Raw genomic sequence first — 23,748 nt, forward strand, 5'->3', positions numbered from 1 at the left:
ATGCCGCTTCATGTGCACATTGCAATTCAGAAAATCGTAACAAGAAATGAACGGCGGCAGTTGATTTCGGTTTTGCGCACAGTATATTGTCCAGCACGAAGCACTAGCCAGATCACAATCTCTTCCATTCAGAAGCAGCGGTGGAGGCCACGTAGGATGCACTGCCTTAAGTTGACTGAGCGTACTTCCACAGGTGGAGCGTCTAAACTCCAGGCACTTTCTTTGCCAGTTTTCATTGTTCCTTCTTCACTTCGCGAAAGTCTGCAAGCTCCCTCTGTGGCCGCTCCAGAATGGTGATGTTCTTTAGTGTTTCTTGAATTGCGTCTACGAAGCCTCTGGCAGTGTGTATGACCTCACTTGCAGGCTTCCGCAAGTTGTGTTGTGATGCTCGATGTTGTGATGCTGCGTCATGTTTCCTCAGGAATTGTGCCACTATCCACATGATGGCATCTTCACTTTGGAAAATTTTGAAATGAGCAGCGAGGATGAGATGTTGATTGCTACATGGGAATACGGTGAGCTAGTTAAAAAAACTCTGATCGCTTCATCGTTTATTAGAGAATTTCTAAGAGTGGCCATGAAATGCATTCCCTATAACTATATTATATCTGTGCAAGCAAGAGCAAAAACACAAAAAAACACACAGCTGCAAGAGAGGTGCAATTTTTTTACATTTTGATTTTGCCAAAAAATGAACAGTTGTGCTTCCAGACTGAGTACAAGCGTACCATTGGCGGAAAAAGCAGGTAACCGTGTTTACCTGCGTTGTCATGTCAAGAAAATCGACTGGTAACTACGCCGTTAATTTCGACGATATGTCTCATGATTCCGCTCATGCATGCTTGGCTCTGTCGAAAATCAAAGCACATCTCGAAGGAAACGCGCCAATCTACACTAAGATGATATATTTGAGCGACGGGGCTCCCGCTCACTTCAGGAATAAATACCAGTTCCATGAGCTGCAGCGCAGTGAATGTCAACGGACGATATTGATGTTTTCGGCCTCTGGACACTGCAAAAATGCTTGCGACGGCGTTGGTGGGCTAGTGAAACATTGAGCATCAAACCACAACTTGCAGAAGCCTGCCAATGAGGCCATACACAGAGCCGGAGGCTTCGTAGACGCAATTCAAGAAACACTAAAGAACATCACCATTCTGGAGCTGCCACAGAGGGAGCTTGCAGACTTTCGCGAAGTGAAGAAGGAACAATGGAAACTGGCAAAGAAAGTGCCTGGAGTTCAAACGCTCCACATCTGGAAATACGCTCAGTCAACTTAAGGCAGTGCATCCTACGTGGCCTCCACCGCTGCTTCTTAATGAAAGAGACTGTGATATGGTTAGTGTTTCGTGCTGGACAATATACTGTGCGCAAAACCGAAATCAACTGCCGCCGTTTATTTCTTGTTACGATTTTCTGAATTGCAATGTGCACATGAAGCGGCATCCCATTTTTAAATTGCCTCCCGATTAAAACTTCTCATGATTAAAAACCTTGCAGATAAATCGTTCCCCTCAGGAGACGACGTTTTGTCCCCTGACAGTGCCTTGTAGAACCATTGAACTCAGAGGTAAATAGACGCAGGTTCGAAAACGCCGAATTGAGAAACGCATTAATATTAACTTTTATATATAAAATTTTTTCTAAGAACCGAGAAATGATCTAATATCTTTAAAAAATCGATTATATATACCAATAGACCGTACGACGAATAAATTAGAGAATGCAAAAAACGTTCGACCGCCACCAGCCAATTCGTATGCATCAGGCAAAATAGCGAATTTATTCCCATTTTCACGCATTAAGAGCGCCGCTAACAAGCGAATAGAAGCTCTATAAGCATTGAGAATGGTTCGGATATTGGGGTAAAATAAATGTAACCACGTTCAATGAGTGCTAAATCAAATTTCTGACAGCTACTATTTCTAAGAGGCAGTAATAAGCAATTCTATATAACAAAAACATGAACTCAGTTTTGTGTTTATTTTTGTATTTTAAAACAATATAATGCAACACTTTTCTAGTGCCTTAAAGTTATCATGTATTGAGGATTATTCAGGCAAATTTTAACAAAATTCGATGATGATGTTTTTTTTTAAACCCAAGTCAAAGTTGTCACTTTTTTGGCGTTTTTGAACTTCGGCCAGTTTTGAGACCGTACTGAAAATTATCTGTCAAGTCTAGAGCAACAGAACTTGCCTGAGGTGAGTAAAAACAGCTGAAAAATGCTGAGAAAAATATTAAGTGGGGAGATCTTTAGGCATCTTGGCCTAAGGCTGCCCTGAAAAGTGCCTTTTTTGCACCGCATAGCTCCAGAAGCGAAGTTTGCAATTTTTTTACTCGGAAGGTTGAAAAAGCAAGAAAACATTTTTTATTTTCTCTAATTTTACAAGTTGTGAAAAAGGTCTGAAAAAATGCTGATGCGCGAAAAAAGTTTTTTGTGCATGGAATGAGGCTTCAAACTTGCAACATTGCGAAGTGCCAAAAACGACATTCTCCACCTCCTGTGACATGCGATTTTTTTCCGAGAAAACTACGAAGCTTCTTGCAAAACTAAGGTTCATTCCTTTGTGTGGACACATTTTCCCATCATATATAAAATTTTCATTGAAAACAAAAAATGGTCATGGGACCTCGATTACCGTTCTTATCTGAACACGCCCATATCATCTATTCCATATAGCATATCCTTCATACATCCACATATTCCATATATCCATCTATATCGATCTCCGTCCACAAAGCTTCATTCATGACAATCAAGAGTTGTTAGTGGAGTGTTTCTTCAAGAAAGAATATGTGGGAAAATAGAAAGTTGTCTGTAAGTGTACAGACATGTTTTGGGCGAATTCTTTGCCTTCGAAAAGCGGATATAGCTGATGAGCTGCGCACCAATCTCGCATTAGGAAGTGACCTAATCGTCGGCAATTTTTTATTTCGCTGACCCCTAAAGATTGGCTGGTGCTCTTTAATCTTCCAGAAATTTGTATTGTGGCATTAGGTCACTATATTCGCAGAGCACAGAACGACAGGAACTATGTCGGAAGATTACACATGCCGACTAATACGCTATAACATGAGGGTTATTATCAGTTTCCTCCGACCGAAAACATAATATGTATATGGACCTTTTTTCAGGGTAATATTCTAAGGCCGATGTTTCATCACGTGTTAGATGTCTCAAGTTGAGCGATCCGCCCATTGAATGGCATCATGATTTCTCATCATCATTTATGATAAATGAAATTTTAATGGCATGTAGGTTGAGATTTTCAATCTTAGCCCAGAATTTTCGTGGTCTCATGTGTGTATGTTCAATGGACGATGAAGACAGTGCACAGCATTCGATATTTCACTCTTTCAATTTTCTCCGCACGCTCTTTTCCCCACAGAACGTAGGCAATGGTATAGACGTCTTAACTTCTAATTTAATTTTCAAGCTTGGCTCTTCCCAATGCTTGTAGCCATGTCTGTAGCGCAGGGAGAGAAGTTCGGAAAAGCTAGTTGGTAACACTGAGTGGAGCATCCTCAGTGAAATAATGAATATTGTCACGGAACCAGGAAAGACCAGAAAGAACGCATTCCCACAGAGTGTGGCAAAGCGAACGGCTGAACTTCAGCTGCTCAACCCTTTACATCAGCTTCGTCGCCGCGAGGACACGCGCGCTCCATAACAACGGAACGACGAAGAATGCATTGTGTCAACGGCCCCCGTCCAAAATAAGCATCGTCCCGATGCTTTTAAAGATGCGCCTTAAAACAAACTGGCTGGGAAGCGAGTAGTTCTGCGCACAAAAAAGAAAAGCCGAACTCTACCGGTCGTAATAAGGTTTGAGGCGGACCACGTGAAACACCTTCGGGAGCACGGATCGTCGGGACTTTTGAAAGCCATTAGGGACGACCTCGTCGTTTGAGTCCCCACTGGCCTTATCACTCGGTAAAATCCAAAATATCGGCAGAATAGCTTTCCGTTGAGCCCTCCCCGGCGAATGAGAAACCGGACCCACGCACAGTCTCCAGCTGTGTACCGAGCATCACGACGTCGGACGTTATAGCGTAGAGCTTCCCGGCATTGTTTATGCTGAATCCGCACCCTGGCCAGCAGCGGGGCCTCTTCGGCGAGCTCAAGAAAGGTGGGGACATCAGCATGCGAGGCTGCCGATAGTGCTGCGAGTAACCGGCCACTGTGCCCAAAGGCTGGTCTGCAGCTTGGATCGCAGCATCACTTCTTGCTGCGGATTACTCTTCGGCAGGTTGCATAGTTTTGGTCAGCGGTTCCAGACTTGCAAGGCGATGGCTCCGGTGGGGCTACAGTTACGGCTGCGCCGTTTTGTAGTTGGGATCGTTACCCGGCTCCTCCACCACGATGTCACGGCTATGATCTCACAGCCGAGGCGTTCTAGCCGGTTCAACAGGCCAGCGGCGAACAGTTCAAACGGCGAGCGGGAAGCAGCGTCCAACGGGGCACAACTCTCCAACTTCCTCTTTTTTTCTTTCTCTGCCTTGCTTTTTCCACCGCTTCTTCAAGGCCGTAACAATAATGTTAATTTCAAGAGCTCAAGAACTTGAAAACAGGTACCTGTACAGGAAGAATTTTGGAAAAAAAATATTTCTATACAAAATTAACCTTATTGTTACGGCCTTGAAGAAGCGGTGGAAAAAGCAAGGCAGAGAAAGAAAAAAAGAGGAAGTTGGAGAGTTGTGCCCCGTTGGATGTCTTGTGTGTGTGTGTTTCGCGCAACTGCCATGTCTGAAGTGTTGAACCAACTAGCCCGACAACACGTTCTACTTGAGCAGACTGTCGTCAAAGAGGTGATTTTATTAGATATCCAAGTTTTCTTAAACTTGGCTCCGCATAAATTTTCGCTGTGTATTCTCTTTGTGAAACGTGTTTTAATATCTGTGTTTCCTCGCAGGCACCAACACCGTCGGCTTCTTCTGATCATCGCAGAACATGGTCTTGGTGGACGGTTCCGACAAGGTGTCCTTCATCGGAGCTACAATCAAGAAGGGGGAGAGGAGCAGTTTCATCTCTGCTACGCTGTGTACCTCGTTGGCTGCGCGGCATCATGTGTGGCACTGGTTGCAGAGCTCCTCATATACACGGACACTGCGTTCGCGCTCCGTTTTCTCCGTGGTCTGGCACATCGCGGAGATGTGCAGCCTTATACACAGTAGAATCGCTGCAGTAAGTCGACCTTCGAGGCGAGGTGCTCATTGCAAACTCCAGGATAATAATGTGGATTCAAAACGCTGATTCGCATAGGAAGAGCAGCTCACCGAAACCGAGATTGAGGCTTTCTTTGCAGCCTCAAATCGCTTTAGGGCTTGATTATCACAATTCACTGCGTGTCTTGTCACTTTCCAAAATAACTGTGCGAAGATCGAACTTGTAGTTGCTTAAATGATTGAAAAGCATTTGACGACAACTCGGTGTGGATGTGTCACCGGACCAGATCACACAGGAAATGACACTGCTTTGTGGAGAATGTAATTTTATATCGGCTTTATATCGTTTTATGATGATGCTTCATTACTTTTCATATCCTGCTTCAACTCTTTCAATGGGAAGATTGTTTCCAAAAGAGCTGCTGGTATGCCTATAGGCCAAACATGAATACCTTTTGCGCCTTCGAGCTGCTATTTCTGTAGTAGTAGTAGTAAAAGACTTTTATTCGACCATAATTTATAGGCCGACTGCTGAGCAGCCGGGCAATAGAAGAGGCAATGGGCCAGGTCCGCATAGATACAGGGGCAGTTGGGACAGGAAGGGTCCGATCGATAGCGATAGAGAAAGAGGCGGGACGGAGTGATAACTGCATTCATTTGGATGTGCCGAAGAAGGCGAGCCTCCGGCACAGTGAGTGATGGATGAGGAGGAGGGTAAAGGCGTTTGTCGAGGCGGAGCCCAAGGTAGACCTCTTTTATGGTGCGGCGAAGGGTGAGTCTCCCACCGTCCTCCGAGGGCTTGGGCCAGGGGATCAACGGTGCCATCTGTTTACCCCTCTCTTCTCTGAGACCCTGCTGCTTGTGCTCTTCTCCTTCAAATTGTTCACCTCATAAGTAGTACAATTCCAAATCATTCACGCTAATTTCTCTCTTTCCTCTCATTTCTCTTCCCCATGCTTTGCGCAGAGGAGCGCCCCGTGCTCCTTTATTGAGCATAGGCGGCTTTTTCGTGGCGTGATTGTGACTGTGACTGCATTCTTGACTGTGTGACTGTGACACTGTCCTTGGCTGTGTGACTGTGACTTCGGTTTTTTTTCTGTCTTGATTATGTTTTTATTTTTCTGATTTTTATTTTGTGGCCGACGCTCAGTGCTTTCTGAGACTGTTACGGTGACCATGACTTTGCAGTGACTTGGGTTTTCTCTGTTTTTTATTACTATTATTTATTCCGCGGACTGCACGCTGTGCTTTGGCTATCTGCCTGCGACTAACTTTTATTTGACGAGCCTTTTGTTTTTCTTTCTTTTGAGTTTTTTTTCTGATCTGTTCTTCGCTTCAAATTTTTTTTCTTTGGAACATTTAGTTATTTTTCATTTATTTTGAATTGGGATTAAGCCTGGCATAGCATTGCTGGTCCAGGCATCCTCTCTTTCTTTCATGTTTTTTTACCTTTTTTTGAGAGGACCAATAAAAGGGTAAAAGGGCCAGCTAATTGCCGTCAATCCCTGAATGCTCAGAGACCCAACGGAGGAAAACGAAGGAAGGCTGCACTGCGGAGACCGCTCGTTCGACCTCCTGTTGGATAGAACGGGTCAGGGTGCGTTTCTGTATGTGGTGTATAGCGGCTTGTGAGTCTGAATACACTGTGCACTCTTGGAGAGAGGGAAGGAGGGCAAATATCTGGAGGGCATGCGCAATGGCGAGGACCTCGAGGAACAATGCGTCTGGAGGGTGTAGATACGGCCCGCTGGTGTGGGTTTCAGAGGCAGGGAGGTGTGGATGGTACAGGGCGTAGCCGCAGGAACCTCGAGGAGCCACGAAGGAGGCATCCGTGTTGGCTACACCCTGGATATCAGAGAGGGGAATGGTGCTTCGCGGCCGCATGACGACGGCCGACGTGGAGGACGGGGGACATGTTGGTCGGGAGGGGAAGGATACGAATATTGGGAACGGGGGTGGGAATAGGAGAAGTAAACGGGGAGATTGGAACGGGCGAGATACCCGCTTGAGTCAGTAACCACTGACCCTGACGGGTAAGGGAGAGCCGGGCAAGCTGCGTGTTGCATGCAAGTTGAGGCTTATAGTTAATTTGCGCTCAATGTCCTCTATTAATCATTCCGAGTAAGCGAACGCTGTGCTCGGCATAACTTTTAAGCCTTTTATTATTTCTCATTTCCCCGCGGTTTATATCGCGCGGACGTGTCTGGCTGCAATCTTGGCGGAAGTGTTCAAGGATAGAGCCTGCGCCGAGGTCCATAGCTATGATGTATTGCGGTTTATATTGTTACGCATCGTTCAAGATGTCACGAGTGCTACTGGACCCCTGAATAGGAAGAACATCAAGACGATGGCGGTGACCGTCGGCAATCCAAAATGTGACTGCATTTGGTAGACATTCAGCGTTTTCTTCTCGCGAACTCCGCGAATTCGATATCCCAGCATACTAACGACGACAACCAAACCGCTTAATTACCGCACGTGCGAAAATAAACACCGTTTACGAAATTTAATCTGGAGACCGTGACGGAGCAGAGTAGTTGACTGTACCAAAATGGATTACAGAATTGCTCTGTCACTCTCAATAAGGCTTGAAGCGAGCCACGTGGAACACTCTTTGTTGAGGTCACCCAATGGCCTGATCACTCGACATGGCTCGAAGTTGCGGTGGAGGAGTTTTTCGCTTAGCCCTCGTCGCTGAATCAGAAGCTACACACGCACACGGTTTCCAGGTGCACAATGAGTATCACGCTGTCCAAGGTTGTCGCGTTCGGCATCACGGCGTTGCTGTACCTGAATCTGCGCCTTGATCAGCTGACGAGCTTCATCGGCGCGTGCCAGGAAGATGCGGCCCCGTGTGTGGGCTGGAGGCGGTCAGATATGGCAATATGGCGTCGAGGATCGTCGTCACTTCTCGGCCCTGAACGAAAAAGAGTGGGGACATGTATGGCCGCATTATGTGAAGGTCACGTAGAGGAGCACTTCGTCCCACGCTTCGTGTTCTATATCGATGCACATAGAAGGCATGTCGGCAAACGTTGTTGTCACTCTTTTCTCCAAACCGTACATCTGGGGGGGGGGGGGGGGGGGGGGTAGAGGGGGCAGGCTGTTGTTCTTCGGTGGTCTGCATGGCTGTGAAGAACGATCGGCTACACACGCGCATCCATGTATGCAGTGCCCCTGTCGGGGATTAGGTTTTGAGGGTCGATGTGGCACAGCAGGTTTTCATGCACGAACGTTGTGAATTCTAGGTTTCCACCTCTTGGGAGAGCTGACCTTTTTAGCGTAGCGTGCCTTGTATTCCGTGGGGATAATGATGCATTAATTCGGAAAATTGGAATTCGCGTTCTAAATGCTTAGTGATGAGAGAGCAGGCTAGAAATGTCTCGGGAATGGGAGGTGCCTACCGTTGAAACATTTTATGACGTCTCGAAAATTTTTGTCGGCGCGCGTTGTTGTTATCGAGGCAGATGGTTCTGAGAGCATTCAAGAGAGCGTCGTCATTATTAGAGTCGTCGCTTGGAAAATCTAGCGGCGCGAGGGGGAAAAACGGCATCATAGTGCTGGCATCTGTTCTTGTATGGTACGGTCATGTCGTATTCATTTAGCCGTAGCCTAGCGGACAGGTTTTTGAGGTTGGCGAGCCAGCGAAAGGTGTGGCAATCGGTGACGGCTCTCAAAGGATCCGTATGATGATACGGCTGTTATTTCGATGTTTCCTAGAGTATGCCAAGACATTCGTCTTTTGATCCGGCTCTCGACATACTCCGGTTTACTTAATCGAGGATCCGTTCTTGACTTGCCTTGATTGCAGCCACAATAACCCTTTAGCCTACCTCGCTGCCGTCAGTATAGAGCTCCGTGACGGCATTTTGGTCGAAGTGAGCCAGAATTGGAGCTGCCTGTAGGAGGCGATGAAAATCTGAAAATGTTTTGCGCTGCGGTGCCTCTCAAGTGAAAGGCGTGTCTCTCTATGCCAGGCGTGCCACAGACTCGTGATTATAGCGAAATCTTCCATAATGCAAGGGTAATAAGCGCCCATTGCAAGGAAACTGCGGACAGCTTTCTGGTCCTGCACCGGCTGGAAGGTGACGATATCTCTTGTTTTCTCGGTGTCAGGCCGACATCCGGCGTGGTTCACAACGTGCTGCAAGAAGTTGCGTTCCGTGCAAGTGAAGCGGGATTGCTGATTTTTAGAATGATAGCAGAGAAATGTTTTTCCTTGCTGGATTGATTGGAGTCGTCGAAGGTGATCCTCGAAGTCGCGACGAAGATGAAAACATCGGCAAAGTTGACGAAGCACGTCTGCCACTTTAGGTCGATAAGTACGGTGTCCACGAGTCATTGTAAAGTCACCTTTGCAGGGCACACTCCAAAGGGAATGAGCTTGAATACATGAAGCCCATCCAGAGTAATAACCACTCTTTTTTCGCGCTCCCACTCGACTTGACAATATCCCAAGTAGGTGAATCTAAAAAAACCTATTTGGGGTAGCAGAGGGCATTTAGAGCATCACCGATAAGCGGATCGGAAGAAAAGGTCATTTTTAGTGATCGTTTTCTTCTGGTGACAGGTACGTGGCGTCAGGGTATCACGTTCATGAAGAGCGGTGGGTCGCGGCTATAGGCGGTCACCTCGTAACGGCGTAGGAGGGTCCTGTCCACTTTTACGATAAGCAACCTCCCCCTTAGAGTTAGCTGTTTTCAATGTTCCTTACGGGGCTTGGCCAACTTCTCAGCGGAGTATTGCCGTAAGGTGATCGAGAAGAGAAGCGACGTTCCTGCGTACGGCACCCCATGTTTCGGACATCTCCTGTAAGTCGAGAGTCAAGACTGTGCCGGTCCTTCTTGACTGAGGTTACACCTATACATCAAACCAGACGACGGCTACAAGGTCTTTCGTCAGAGTTCGGGGCTCTCCAGTTTAATCGGAGCGTGTGGACACAAGAATTTTCCCCTCAACTTTACCAGATGTCACGCGTGGTTCTTGTCATCTGAACAGGAAAAACCGCAGGGCGTTGACAGCAGACGCCGGTAAGCCCCAAATCCACCCCGGGTAAGTTCGTCAAGACCCCTGAGGAATAGTTAAAACCGCAGCGTTTGAGTGGGACGTTGTTCGACGACACAGTGCACGAGACCTTTCTACGCCACTACGAGGGGACCACATAACGCCGCGATCAACCGCTGTTTATGAACATGGTGTACCGACTCCCGTACCTGCGATCTGAAGAAAACAATCACTTAAAAAAGACGTTTGCACAATCCCGCTTAGCGACGACGCTGTAAATCACATCTATTGGTCACCTCCCTCCATTAAGTTATTCCGCCCCATCTCCCTCACGCCTTGCATTGGCAAAGTCTATGAACGGGTCGTTCACACCTGGCTCAAAAACTATATTGAGGCTAAAAACCTCTTTTTCCCATACATGCTCGGTTTCCACCAGGACTTTTCGCCCAAGACGCCTTTCGCCTGCTCCAAAACGATGCACTCACGGGCATCCCATCTGGAGGCGAACACTTTATCCTCATCCTGTACATCAATGCAGCATTAGACAGCACCGTCCATATAGACATACTGAAAGACCTCAGTCATATCAACTGTGGCACCCGCTTCTATCGGTATATCACTACCTTCCTCTCCAACCACACCGTCACAATCGTCATGGGCACCACGAGATCCCAGACCTTCGACACCCCTTTTAAGGCCATCCCCTTGTCCTCTTCCTCTCTTTTTTATTATCACTATGGCCCCTTTGAGTTGACCAACTATTTGCTCAAGAAGACATGGCTACACCATGTATGCTGACAATATTACCTTATGGTCTATTCGGGGCTCCCTCGCTGCCAAGAAAGAGGATCTTCAAGCAGCCATCCTAACCATCGAGGATTTCATCACTAGCGGCGGCATCCAAAGTGCCCTAGAAAAACCTGCAGTCACTCGAATACAAGGACTTCGCTACAAGCATCCGAATCCATGACCGTCTCATTGCGGAACACCTGATTATTCGAGTCCACGTCCCCTGGGCTCCACACGACGGCAAACCCAACTACACCCTTCATACCCTCCGCCCTTCGGCTCTCAACATTACGCGCATGACGCGCCACATAGCGGGGCACAGAAAAGGCATGCGCGAAGAGGACACTCTCCGGCTCGTCAAGGCCCCTGCTATCAGCTACTTCCACCTCACCAAGACCAACCAATACAAGGCTGAAGTCCTAATTCGCACACTTTTCAAAACCGCTCTCCGACTCGCGGTGATTGTGGGCATCCGCAAAACCTTCGATAAAATCCAAGATATGGTCTTCCACTCCCAACGCACGCGCTCACTCCCTACCTATGCGGGACGGGTCAACCTCCAAAACATCGGGGATCCCCAAGAAAACTTAACACTCGCCCTCAATGGAATATTATTCCCCCATCATCCGCACCCACCTTTTATCCCCAAACACAAGCACTATGAACTCCAAAAGGCCAGGAGACAAGTCCGACTGCGGCATCTGCGAAGGCAATACGGGCATGATTCTAGCGTTGTCTACGTTGACATCGCTTTTTACGCCCACCCACAGACGTACGCCTGTAATGTCGTAGACAGTACCAACATTCCACTTCTGGTAGCCTCGGTCCGAGCCCCAGACGCAACCACCGCTGAAGCGATCGCCATCGCCCTCGCCATAAAAATCTGTGACACCCACTTCAACAGCGCTCACATATTCACAGACTCGCAAGCCGCCAGTCGAGCGTATACAAGCGGCCGCGTCCCAAGAAGGGCGCTATACATCTGGGACACTCTCCATTAAGACCACGTCATCATCTGGGTGCCCGGCCACGAGGGCTTTCATGGCAACCTCAGGGCGGACATCTTAGCTCTAGAATATACTCACCAAATGAGGTCAGACCCTCCGGCCTTGTACCCCTCAACTCCCACTTCTCCAACAGGCTCGAAATGCAATGCCTCATAGACTCCTGTACCTTCTGCCGAATCCCTCCCTCTCCTCTGTACACTTTTTCCTCCTACGGCGTCTTCGAACAAACACGTGTTTTGAGACTACAGTATTTACATCGCCTACGCCCAACACTTTACGAAGACAAATGTTCCTGGTATGGAGACAACCCAACACTAACACACATCGCATGGACGTGTCCCAGGAAACTCCACCATCTAATGCCGCGTAATGCGGCTCTGGAGCTGTTGGAGGTGGACCTGACCAGCCCATGCCTCGACGACGAGGCAACGCTCCTTCTCATCGCCAGGAGCTCGGCACAAGCCTCCAGATACTTGGACTCACGGCCCACCCACATGCGCTCCAGCCACCATTTTCAAAAAATGTTTGCGCACTCACTCATCTCCTAGACACTTACTTCAGTTTTTTCGCAATGTGAACACCGTGCGCTCGATGTCCCCGTGAAATAAAAACTCGCAAAAGCAGCGTGGCAGCACCGTGTGAACAGACAAAGTTGATGTAAATTCCCAAAAAAGTTGAGCATGAGTTCCTAACAAAGCCTGTACCCAATAAAAACAGGTGGACGTCAGTGGTAGAATCACACCACCACCCTTACACTTTGTGACTGATGACATGAATATGCCACCCCCGCAGGGCTTTAAAAATAGCGGAATAATCCGTGTTCCGCCTTAGTAAACATGAGGCAGCTATTCTTGTGCTCTCGGGCCATATTACTTGCTCGCCATACAAGCGTAGCTTTGGGAGTGGCACGGCTTAACGCGTTCACATCGTTGCGCATTTAAACTTTAACTTGAAAACTTTATTTGCAACGGCTCGATGGGGTTATGAGGCGAAAAAGCTGCAATTGGCATCTGGAGAGTGCCTGATGCCCGTACAAGGCAGCAGCATATAGGCAACAGAAAATTCTTAACACACGTGAACGGTTTCACTTTCACACAAATTGACTGATCGAAGGATATTGTCAATACAATTCAGCAAGAAACCATACAGTATGAAAAACTGAAGTGCAATCAAACTACAGTGAATACCATTCGGTGCACAAAAACTGGGATGAGAAAAGAAGTTTCACGCGTCTGTTGTCTGTCACATGTGCTTAAGTCATAATTTTCAGACAGAAATTTATTAAGCAAGCATGGCAAGTTGTGTGTGAGTGACTGCAGCATGATATAATTTGTATGTCTGCGTGGTATCAGCCATGTCTCAGATCCACGAGTGCAACAATTACTTTTCTGTTTCTGCAACTCCGCAAGGAATTTTATTAGGCTCTTCAGCTTTCTTAACAAAATAAGTATGAGTACAGTAGACGAAACTCATCAATTTTTTCAACGCTTGTCATGTTATATCGTGGGACTGGTGGTGCAGTTGAATGTAAATAGGACACATTTGAAAGGCAACGACGTGCTTTCTTTTGAAGAAGGAGCAGTGTTTGAATATTTGTTTGCGTGGTTGTGACCCAAACCAGTGCGCAGCAAATTATGTGAGAGGGAAACAATGCGTGATAAATTTGAAGGTTTGCTGAATGGGGAAGAAAATGGCGGCACCGTGCTAGTGCGCCGACTGATGTAGAGAATCTATTTGAAAATGATTGAATGTGATGAGTCCATGACATGTCAGCAGCGGAGTTCACGCCAAGAATTTTGTTCTTAACAATTTCTAAGGGTGTATCTACGAGAACCAACCTTTCTTCTGTCTGTGGCTGCTTGCCTGCAGCCATGAATATCTTGGGCTTATATTTATTGATATTTATTTTTAAACAACTCTCATTTGACCGATCCCCAATCATTGCACGCTCTTTTTTGGCTTCTCCTACTACTTCGTCTAGATTTTTACCAGTGAAACAGGTGTTCGTGTCGTCTGCGTAAAGCACGTATATTGCATTGTTTTCGTTTTGCACGATGTCGCTGACATTGATTTTAAAAAGAAAGGGCCCTAGAATACTGCCTTGTGGCACGCCGGAAGTCAGCAGTCTGTGGTATGAGTTACTTTCAGCGATAGAAACTCGCTGCTGACTATTCAAAAGAAAAGATTTAAGTAAGGCGGAACCAACTGCTCGGACAGCATAATTGAGCAGTTTGTTTAGCAATATTTCCTGGTGTAGGCGATCAAATGCTTTGCTGTAGTGAAGGAGAATTGCGAGTGTAAGCTTGCCTTAATCAATATTCGAAATTATTAATTCCTTCATAGTTAATGATGCTGTTTTCTTTGACCTGCCATTGCAAAAGCCGTGCTGACCACGTGAGAGCATGTTATGTTTAAAGAAAAAAGCTGTTCATTCGCAAAAGAACAATCTTCTCTAAACCCTTACAAAATACAGGAAGCACTGAGACTGGTAAATAGTTATTAACATCATTTTTGCCGCCCTTAAAAAGAACTGCAACTTTTGCGATTTTTATTCCGTCCGGCAAGCAACCAGATTCAAGAGCCAGTTTGAATATGTATGCTAGATGCGGCGCAATGATATCGATAGCCTATTTATTTATTTATTTATTTATTTATTTATTTATTTATTTATTTATTTATTTATTTATTTATTTATTTATTTATTTATTTATTTATTTATTTATTTATTTAACAATAATGTCAACCCTCGTGTGAGGGTCCTTACAGAGAGGGTATAAAAATTTCATAGAAAAACAGCACTATTCACAAGCATTGAATACATCAGCATGAAAGGGTACATCATTCAGTCAAGCATCAAATGGCACTTTCAAGCAGGTGGTTATCCAGAGATCGTTCGAATTCATGCACATCACTCTGTTCTACAACACTCATTGGCAAATCATTCCACATTTCAACTGCATGAGGGAAGAAGGAATGTTTGAAAGTTTCACCACGGGCGTTGTAAGGCTGAATTATCCGACCATGATTTGTTCTAGAACTGCGTTTGCCTGGTGCTTGTATGTATGTTTCCTTCTGAATATTTATCTGTCCTTGGAGCATCTGGAACAATAACTTCAGCCGATTTTTTTGTCGTCGTGTTTCTAATAAATCCAGGTTACAGGAAGAGAGCATATCCGAAACTGAGTCTGTCCTTCGATATCGGCAGCAAATAAAGCGTACTGCGTACCTCTGAACTCTTTCTAATTGTTTCTTTAAATAATTCTGTTTAGGACTCCATACTACTGACGCATACTCAAGGACTGGCCTCACAAAAGCTTTATATGCAATTAGTCTTACATCCCGTGTAGCATGCTCCAATTTTTTTCTCAGAAAATATAACTTTTGGTATGCTTTAGAACAAACCTCTTCTATATGTGTGCCCCAATTTAAGTTTTGTGTTATTGACATTCCTAGATACTTAAACTGAGTTACATTTACCAAACTCAGTTTAAGTACCTATTTGACCGCCTTTGTTTGAAAGCGGTCGATATCGCTGACAAATGTGTTTTTCAAACTTATAAACTTGCGATACATTCCTGTTTTGTGAGTTGGGTCAAAAAATAGCGTCTCGTTACACTGGTATTGAAGCGAAGCGCTAGTCGAGTTGTCGACTGCTAGCTTCGCTAAATTGACGAAGTGTTCTCGGAAAGACTCGGCTAGGCCAATTCCGGGCAATTTTCTACCTCCTATAGCCAATTCAGAAGGGATTCCTCGGGTCGTTTGTCTATTAAGTGCTTCATTGAATATTTTATAAACTTTGTCCGGAAACTGTTTTCTTGCAGTATTGAAAAGGTTGTTGCTCTTTGCAATTCCGCATTGAGTTTGTTCGGATACTTCTTAAATATTTCAAGTTTAGCTGGGTCATTTGTCTTTAGGAAGGCTAGAAAAACAAGATTTTTTTCAAGTTATCATTTGTTCCATGCCGCCCCCAGAAACGGGGCCAGAGAGAAGAACTCCAAACGAAAGCGCGTCCAATAGAAAGCATTCTCCACGGTCGAGTGTCCGAGGGTGTCGTAGAGGTTTGTCTGGATTGCAGGCCCCTGCGCCTCTCACACACAGCTTGCAAAGGCTGTCCTATTGCTGCTTCTCAGTTCATTATCGACGGTCGCTGTCCTCGTAGGCCCTTTATGTCTGTATGCATTAATGCATTGGTAGGCGTATATGACCGTTCCCAGCCTAGCTTACGAAAATGTCGGCCACTTCGGGCGGTCCAAAAATAACGACTAACGATTAACGACTAACTATTAGCCGATACTTGTCTTACGACCTTCATATTTCTTCGGTAGTGTTGCAGAGGTGTCACCTTAGGACAGGATTTCTTCCTGAGTATCGAACTTTCAATGATACTCAGTCGAGGTCCATAACCTTTTAGACGGACAAAAGACATCTCCCGAAACACGACTCCGGAATGTCACGCAGTCCTCAATGCACTTGAGCAAAAGTGACTGCGCTGTACTACCTTGTCTGGCGTTCCATCTTGTGGCAATATGCAGAGACAAGGTGCTTGTGTTCTGTATCAGCGACTGCTGGGAGAAAATGAAAACATAAGCACGCGTACACCCGGAGTAAACAAAGCAACTGTCATATACCGTGACGCGTTTAGGCGAATATGCAGTCGAGACATTAGAGATAAGAAACCAGGTGATCTACTCGACTGGTTTTATTTGTCGAAAAATGAATGCCAGGATACACAGGTTAGGAACGTTGCACGCGTGATACACGCACATAGTGAAATCTAAACACAAGCTGAAAAGAAAGAAAAGTCCCCTGAAAAAAAAACACATCGTGAAAACAGAGAGTGACAAGACCAATCAAAAAGATCCTCGAGCGATGATGAAATATCGCACTACATATGTGCTCACAACAATCAGAACCAGAGAAAAAATGAAACGTAAATTACACAACTACATCTGGCGCTAAACTTACCAGGCACAAGCAGAACTGAACATAATTTTTTACATGTGCCAGTCGTGTCACGGCGGAGTCTAGCATTTCAAGCAAAGGGATCTTGCAGCTATGAATCCAAGAAAAGCAGAGATAAGCACGGCGCAGCGCAAAGTCCTCTCTAACTGTGATATCCCAGGCGATATCAATGATGTCATGAAATAAAATGAGCAGTTCCTTCTTCAGGGAGCCAATGTACAATTATCGAGGCATCTACTGATACTTCTGCTAGTACTACCTACTGATACGGATACAGCGCGTAGTCGCTCGTTCAGATCGACGCAGTTAAAGCAGCCTCCACTTGGGACGCGTGCCCCTTAGAACTTCGCAAATTCAACGGCCACAGTTCATCGGTGATCGTAAAATGAAAATTGCAGTTTTGTCAGCAGGTTGGAGACCAGGCTGTAGGTGACTATGGCATGGGTTCCAGGAATAGCAGAGGAGAGCTATTTGCAGAGTTCGCAGATAGAAATAATTTACGGATCATGAATACCTTCTTCTGCAAACGAGAAAACAGGAAGTGGACGTGGAACTGCCTCAATGGTGAGACTAAAAATAAAATAGACTATACTGTGCGCTTACACTGGCATTGTAGAGGATGTGGGGGTCCTCGGAACGGTCCGTTGTAGCGGCTACAAAATGGTAAGGTATCGTATCAGCTTAGATTTGAAGAAGGAACGGAGGAAACTATTGAAGTGGAAGGCTTTAACGAGTTAGCGTTAAGAGGGAAAGTAGAGGAATTCAGGATTTCGCTGCAGAATAGATTTTCCGCATTAACTGAAGAAAACGACTCTAATGTTGAAACAATTAACGATAATCTCACAGCTATCCTTACGGAGTGCGCCGCAGAAGTTGGTGGTAGGATGGTTCGACAGGATACCGGTAAGCAATCTCAGAAGACTAAAGATCAGATTAAGAAACGCCAGAGCATGAGGACGTTTAACTCCACAGGCAGAATAGAACAAGCAGAGGTGTCGAACTTAATAGATAAGCTCAAGGTAGCCAACATAAGGAAGTTTAAAATCGGGAAAAATCGAGCATGCTCTCAAGAACAGAGGTAGCCGAAAAGCAGTGACAAGAAAGCTGGGCATAGGCAAAACCCTGATGTATGCGCCAAGAGACAAAGGGGGCAATGTCATTAGTAATACGGATGAGATAGTTAAAGAAGCCGAAGACTACTGCACAAATATATACAGCAGCGAATGTAATCAGAACGTTACTGAGAGATGCAGTCGAGCACTTCAATGGGACATCCAGCCAGTAACAAAAGAGGAAGGAAAGAAAGCCTTAGGAGGAATGCAAAGGGGGAGAGCAGCTAGTGAGGATAAAGTAACAGCAGATTTGTTGAAGGAAGAAAGAGAGATTGTGCTACAAAAACTAGCCACCCTCTAAACACAATTCCTTGTGACCTCGAGTGTACCAGGAGCTTGGAAGAATGCTAACATTATCTTAATTCATAAGAAACAAGACGTGAAGGAATTGAACAATTACACGCCGATCATCTTATTACCCGTTGCCTAGAAGGTGTTTACTAAGGTAATCGCTAATAGAGTCAAGTCAACCTTGGACTTCTATGAACCAAATGATCAGGCAGGCTTTCGTAAAGAATACTCGGCAATAGATCGTTCTCACGCTGGCATTCAGGAATTGCAGAAATGCGCAGAATATAAGCAACTGAAATATATAGCGTTCATTCATTACGATAAAGCATTTGACTTAGTGGAAACTTCAGCTGTCACGCAGGCATTGCGGAATCAGGGTGCAGAAGAGTGTTGTTATTTGCAAATATTGGAAGATACTTAAAACTATTGCACAGCTACCATAGTCCTCCATAACGTCAGCAATAAAATTGCAATAAAGAAAGCTGCCAGGCAGCGAGTCACAATCTCGCAAATGCAATTCATCGCCTGTTTACAGGAGGTATTCCGAGGTCAGAAATGAAAACAGTTGGGGATAAGAGTTAATGGAGAAGACCTAAGTAATTTGCGATTCGCTGATGACATTGCCTTGCTAAGTCTTTCAGGACAAATTGCAAAGCATGGTCAATGAGTTAGGCAGGCAGCGCAGAACGGTGGGGCTGAAAATTAACATGCAGAAAACCAAAGTAATTTTCAACAATCTAGCAAGAGAACAGCAGTTCGCAATTGGTAGCGAGGTGCTGAAAGTAGCAAGAGAATGTCTATTTAGGGCAGGTGGACAGGGTGATCCTGATCATGAGAGGGAAATAACTCGAAGACTAAGAATAGGTTGAGACGTATATGGCAGGCGCTCACATCATGAATGGCAGTTTACCGATATCCCTCAAGAGAAAAGTATACAAGAATTGTTTCTTACCGGTACTCACCTATGGGGCAGAAACCTGGAGGGCAACAAAGAGGGTTCAGCTTAAGTTAAGGATAGCACAGCGAGCTATGGAAAGAAAATTATAAGTGTAACGTTCAGAGATCAGAAACGGGTGGAGTGGGGGAGGGAATAAACGCGGGTTGATGACGTGCTAGTCGAAATCAAGGGGAAGAAATGGGCTTGGGCAGGGCATGTGATGCGAAGTCAAGATAACCACTGGTACTTAAGGGTAACGGAGTGGATTCCATGAGAAGGCAAGCGTAGAAAGCGGCGGCAGAAAGTTAGGTGGGTGGATGAGATTGAGAAGTTTGCTGGGATATGGTGGCCGCAACTCGCAAAGGACGGGGTTAATTGGAGAGTCATGGGAGAGGCCTTTGCCCTGCAGTGGGTGTAGTCAGGCTGATGATGATGATGACAATGATGATGTCTTTTTTTTTAACTGCTGCAGCAAGGCAAGCGCCTGTCTTCTAACCACTTCTCAGACATAACCATAAGCGCTACCAAGCAGAAAGATTACTCCGAGTATCCCCTAATTTTCTTGCGTAAGCTCCCATTGAAACCTACACTTTCTGCGACGCTTTTTGCTTCCTCTGCTACTACCTCTTAATCCCCCGCAGGGTGTATATGTAATTCCCTCAGCCAGCCTCTGCCTCAAACAAGTACGATTCGATGCCTCTACCATGGCAATTCGTCGCGCTCTAGTCTCTTGTCTCTGATACCGCATTGTCCGTGTAATAGCATGCTCGGTTGTCCCTGAGAATGAGCGCACAGAAGCGCTCGCCTGCGACCAATGGAAACTGGTTACCACAGGGGCGGAGGTAATGATTCGGCTCAGAATGCGGGGTAGCATTGGAGCGTCCATTTATCAAACGTGGAGTACTTACGCTGGCGCCGTGAACACTGCCACATAAACCCCTCCCCGACTCCTCGCTCCTCCTCAACGCACTCTCTCTCGACTGGAAACAGTCATATATTGGCTGCTATAGACAGGTACGTTCCCACTGCCATAAAGCCGACAGGCAAGTAACTGCACCAACACTCGTCGAACTTTTGCGAAATTCTTCGGACCCTCTGCCGCAGTGCCTTGCTTCCTGCGAGCATACCTCAACCACCAATCCGGCACCTTACAAGATCCTTGAGGGAACATTACCTGTCCCTGCCATTTCCCAGCCACCAGATTCTCCTTGTCCACTGTGCGTGGGAGACACCAGCCAGCGCTGGGCTTTCGACGTAAGAGCCCCACGCTCGTACGCAAAAATCCATCGTACTAAAGTTTGTTCTGCCAAACACTATCTCTAGCCCCAACTGGCGGTCAAGCCCGCGATGGTACAGCACTTCCTTTTCCTAGCTACCATCACACTTCAACTTATTTTCACAATACCAGCAAACCACCTCACACGAAGCGCTTAGCTTGGTCTGCATCACCAGTTAGGGCAACAGTTCCCGATGCACGAGACCCTCAAATTATCATTTCAAGAATTTGGTATTTCCCAAAACTGGCAGCCCCATTCTCCGCTTTCACTTCCTTGTTTACCTGAGAACACCTGGACGGCCTGGTATTCTCTTCTACATGTCAGTATGCTGAGTCAGAAAGCGGAGCACGAGTGCTATCACATCGCGCGGTTGGCATAATTTCCAAACTAGACGGCTATATATGCGCTGCGCGTTATTCGTAGTCGTTTTTAGATGGCGCGCTCATTAAGTGAATACTGATATTTAGGCAGGCCGACCTTCGGCAGCTGGTCTACATGCAAAAGAAAACCACAGTGTTGACCAAGAACCGAGAATGTGGAAGTGAGACACATTCTTGCAGTATTACAATGAGAGTGCTTAGAACCAAGCTCGCTTCGTTGGAAGTTGAGCTAGAAACATGGCTGCGCGAGCTCTGTTACGAGCAACGTGCAAAGCATCGCAATCAGCGGTAGCATTGTAGAGCTTCTTCTGCTGATAGTATCAGGTAAGTCTAGTCGTGGATGAAGAATTTACTACGACGACCGAGAATCAACTCGAAACACAGTGTTGCACTCGAAAAAGCACGTCAAAGACATGAAAGTGACGAAGAACGCTGATAATTCAAGCATTATGGAGATGCTTATGGAGATGCCTCATCCATCTGGAACCCTTCACAAGCATACCTTACAAATGAATTAGAAGCCGTTCAAAATCGAGCTGCACGGTTTATCATGTCAAAGTACTCGCGTGATAGTAGTGTCACTGCACTAAAACGAGCCCTTTCCCTCCCAAGTCTCCAATCACGTCGCATCGTATCACGCCTATGCCTCCTTCATTCCTTTTTCTACCGCCCTATTAACAGGCATCCTTTGCTGCAGCCGCCATCAAGAATATCCCCTCGCCTAAACCACCCTCATCCCATAGCTCCCACGAAAGGCCGCACATCACCTATGAATGATTCATTCTTTCCAGATGCAATAGCCCGATGGAATTCCCTGCCTGATAATATTGTTTCTTGCACAGATCGAGCAATTTTCCGCACTGAATTAGCGAATCACCTGTGTCTTACGTGATATATTCGGCTTCATCAAATAATCTGATCCTGTGTTACTGTCTCCTTCAATGGTTTTTTTTTTGCTCTGTTTCGTTTCATTGCTTTTTTGTTTTTGTTTTTGTTGAGCTGGTACAATATGTTCCACACTGTTCTTGCTCCCGCCTTATGTAATGCCCACGGGCCCTTAAGGCTTCAATAAATGAAATGAAATGAAATTAGACCCCCTTTATCCCGACTGGTCCCACTTGCTGCTTGTTCAGCATCACACCGCTGCAGCTTGTAGTAGGGACGCAGCGTTGTCTCGAACAATCTCTGGAGGAGACGATCGTAAGCTCTGGCGAAGCGATAGCTCTTACTCATGGGAGTCGAACCAAAAGCGAGATTTAATGGTTCACGTGACTCGACGTACTGTCTAGCTGCCCTTTGGGCGTCGCAATACTCCAGGCCGCACAAAAGGCGCAAGAATCCAGGCCTCCGAGCGCATTTGAGGCACTCGCCGTGGAATACAGAAGGTAGAGCAATGCCTCCATGTTTCCGACCGAAGGCGCGTCTCAGCTTGGTTTACAACGTGTTGGTACTGTACCGCATAAATTTCAACCAACCATCGAGCTCACCGTGCACGCATCTATCTGCATTGACGCAGATCTTTACCTTTTTCTTGTCGAACGCCGTCTCAACCTCTTCGAGTGTGTCCAGAGGGTTTGGTGCGACAGCCGCAGCGAGTCGCGATGTCAATTCACTTCGGAAATAAACTGACAACGGCATAATGCGGAGGCTCCACGCAGTCAACGTTATGATATGTGCTGGCCCACCTGGCCGCTTTCTTTGTCCTCCGCGTCTCGTGTTCATTAGCGCTGAAGATGCGAGGAACGAAGCAATCAGGAGTAGCGCCGTGTCCACCAATGAGTCTACTCGACACAGACGCTGCCCGAAGTAGTCACCGAGACTTAATGCCACCCACACGGCGACCACGCCAAACATAAGAGCTAGAAAAGCCACCTCGGAATGTCTCAGTACTTCGAAGGAGGTTATTTGTGCTACGCTGTTGTCTTTCCACACGTAAAAGGTCTCGTATACGTGAAGCGAAGCGGACGCGGTAAGAGGACGAATGCCGCAGTTTCTTCGGCCGCCTGGGCGATCTCCATGTAGAGGTCCACGGAGCCGTCGATGAGAGCCAGAAAAGCTGCGTCCACTCCTGTGTACTTTTTGATCTCTATGGTTGCGTGCAGGGTGATGAGCGCATCCCTAATTCCTTCAAACACGCCTGGCGCACAGCTGAGGTGAGCCAAACTTCTGTGCGATCGTACAGGCGTGCACGCAATTACGATGCGCTGCCCTGCGAACTCCGCCGAAAACATCTTCTCGTGATGTCTGTCGGGAAAGCCGTGCTACATAGACAACGGTGTCGCTCCAGCCAATGACAAGCGGATGTTTGCTTCTGTCAGTGACGGTGCGGAAGGAACATGGCTTCCCAATGCGAAGCCTACCTGGGACACCATGGCGTTCCTGTATTTCGGCTCGGTGTCATCGACGGGCAACATGATCCAGTCGGTAATTTACTCCCAAAAAGAATGCTTCAGGATGCTTTTCGCACACAACGCCTGATGTCCAGGGTCTGTCAGCAGAAAAAATGTCGTTCTCACATTGTTATCCGTGCTTTGTTTGAGCATCTGGTAAAAGCGGTTGCTTGGAAAAGTCCACAGTGTTGTTGCCTTTGGAATAACTCGAGATATGGGGTGCTCAATTTTTTTCTTGTTGTTAGCGCTAAGTAGAAACGCCCCGTCGTCACGAAAGGACATCCAATATTCCATCGATGTAGAAGTGTGTCCAGCAGAATCATGCCGAACCGCGATGGAGGTTGCAGTCAGTCCGCAGGTCCCTGTTGCTAGCAGAGAGAACATGACCGAAACAAGAGGCATAGTGCTCATCACTTCAAGGTAACGATGC

General features: G+C 46.4%; 1 pseudogene; it reads left to right on the forward strand.

Annotated features, from left to right (window-relative positions):
• The first annotated feature begins 347 nt into the window (after window positions 1-347).
• Window positions 348-1,334, forward strand: LOC149345747 (uncharacterized; annotated as a pseudogene).
• The last annotated feature ends 22,414 nt before the right edge of the window (window positions 1,335-23,748 follow it).

This window comes from Amblyomma mixtum, chromosome 4, assembly GCF_055824585.1.
Source record: "Amblyomma mixtum isolate Tamu chromosome 4, ASM5582458v1, whole genome shotgun sequence".
Taxonomy (NCBI): Eukaryota; Metazoa; Arthropoda; class Arachnida; order Ixodida; family Ixodidae; genus Amblyomma; species Amblyomma mixtum.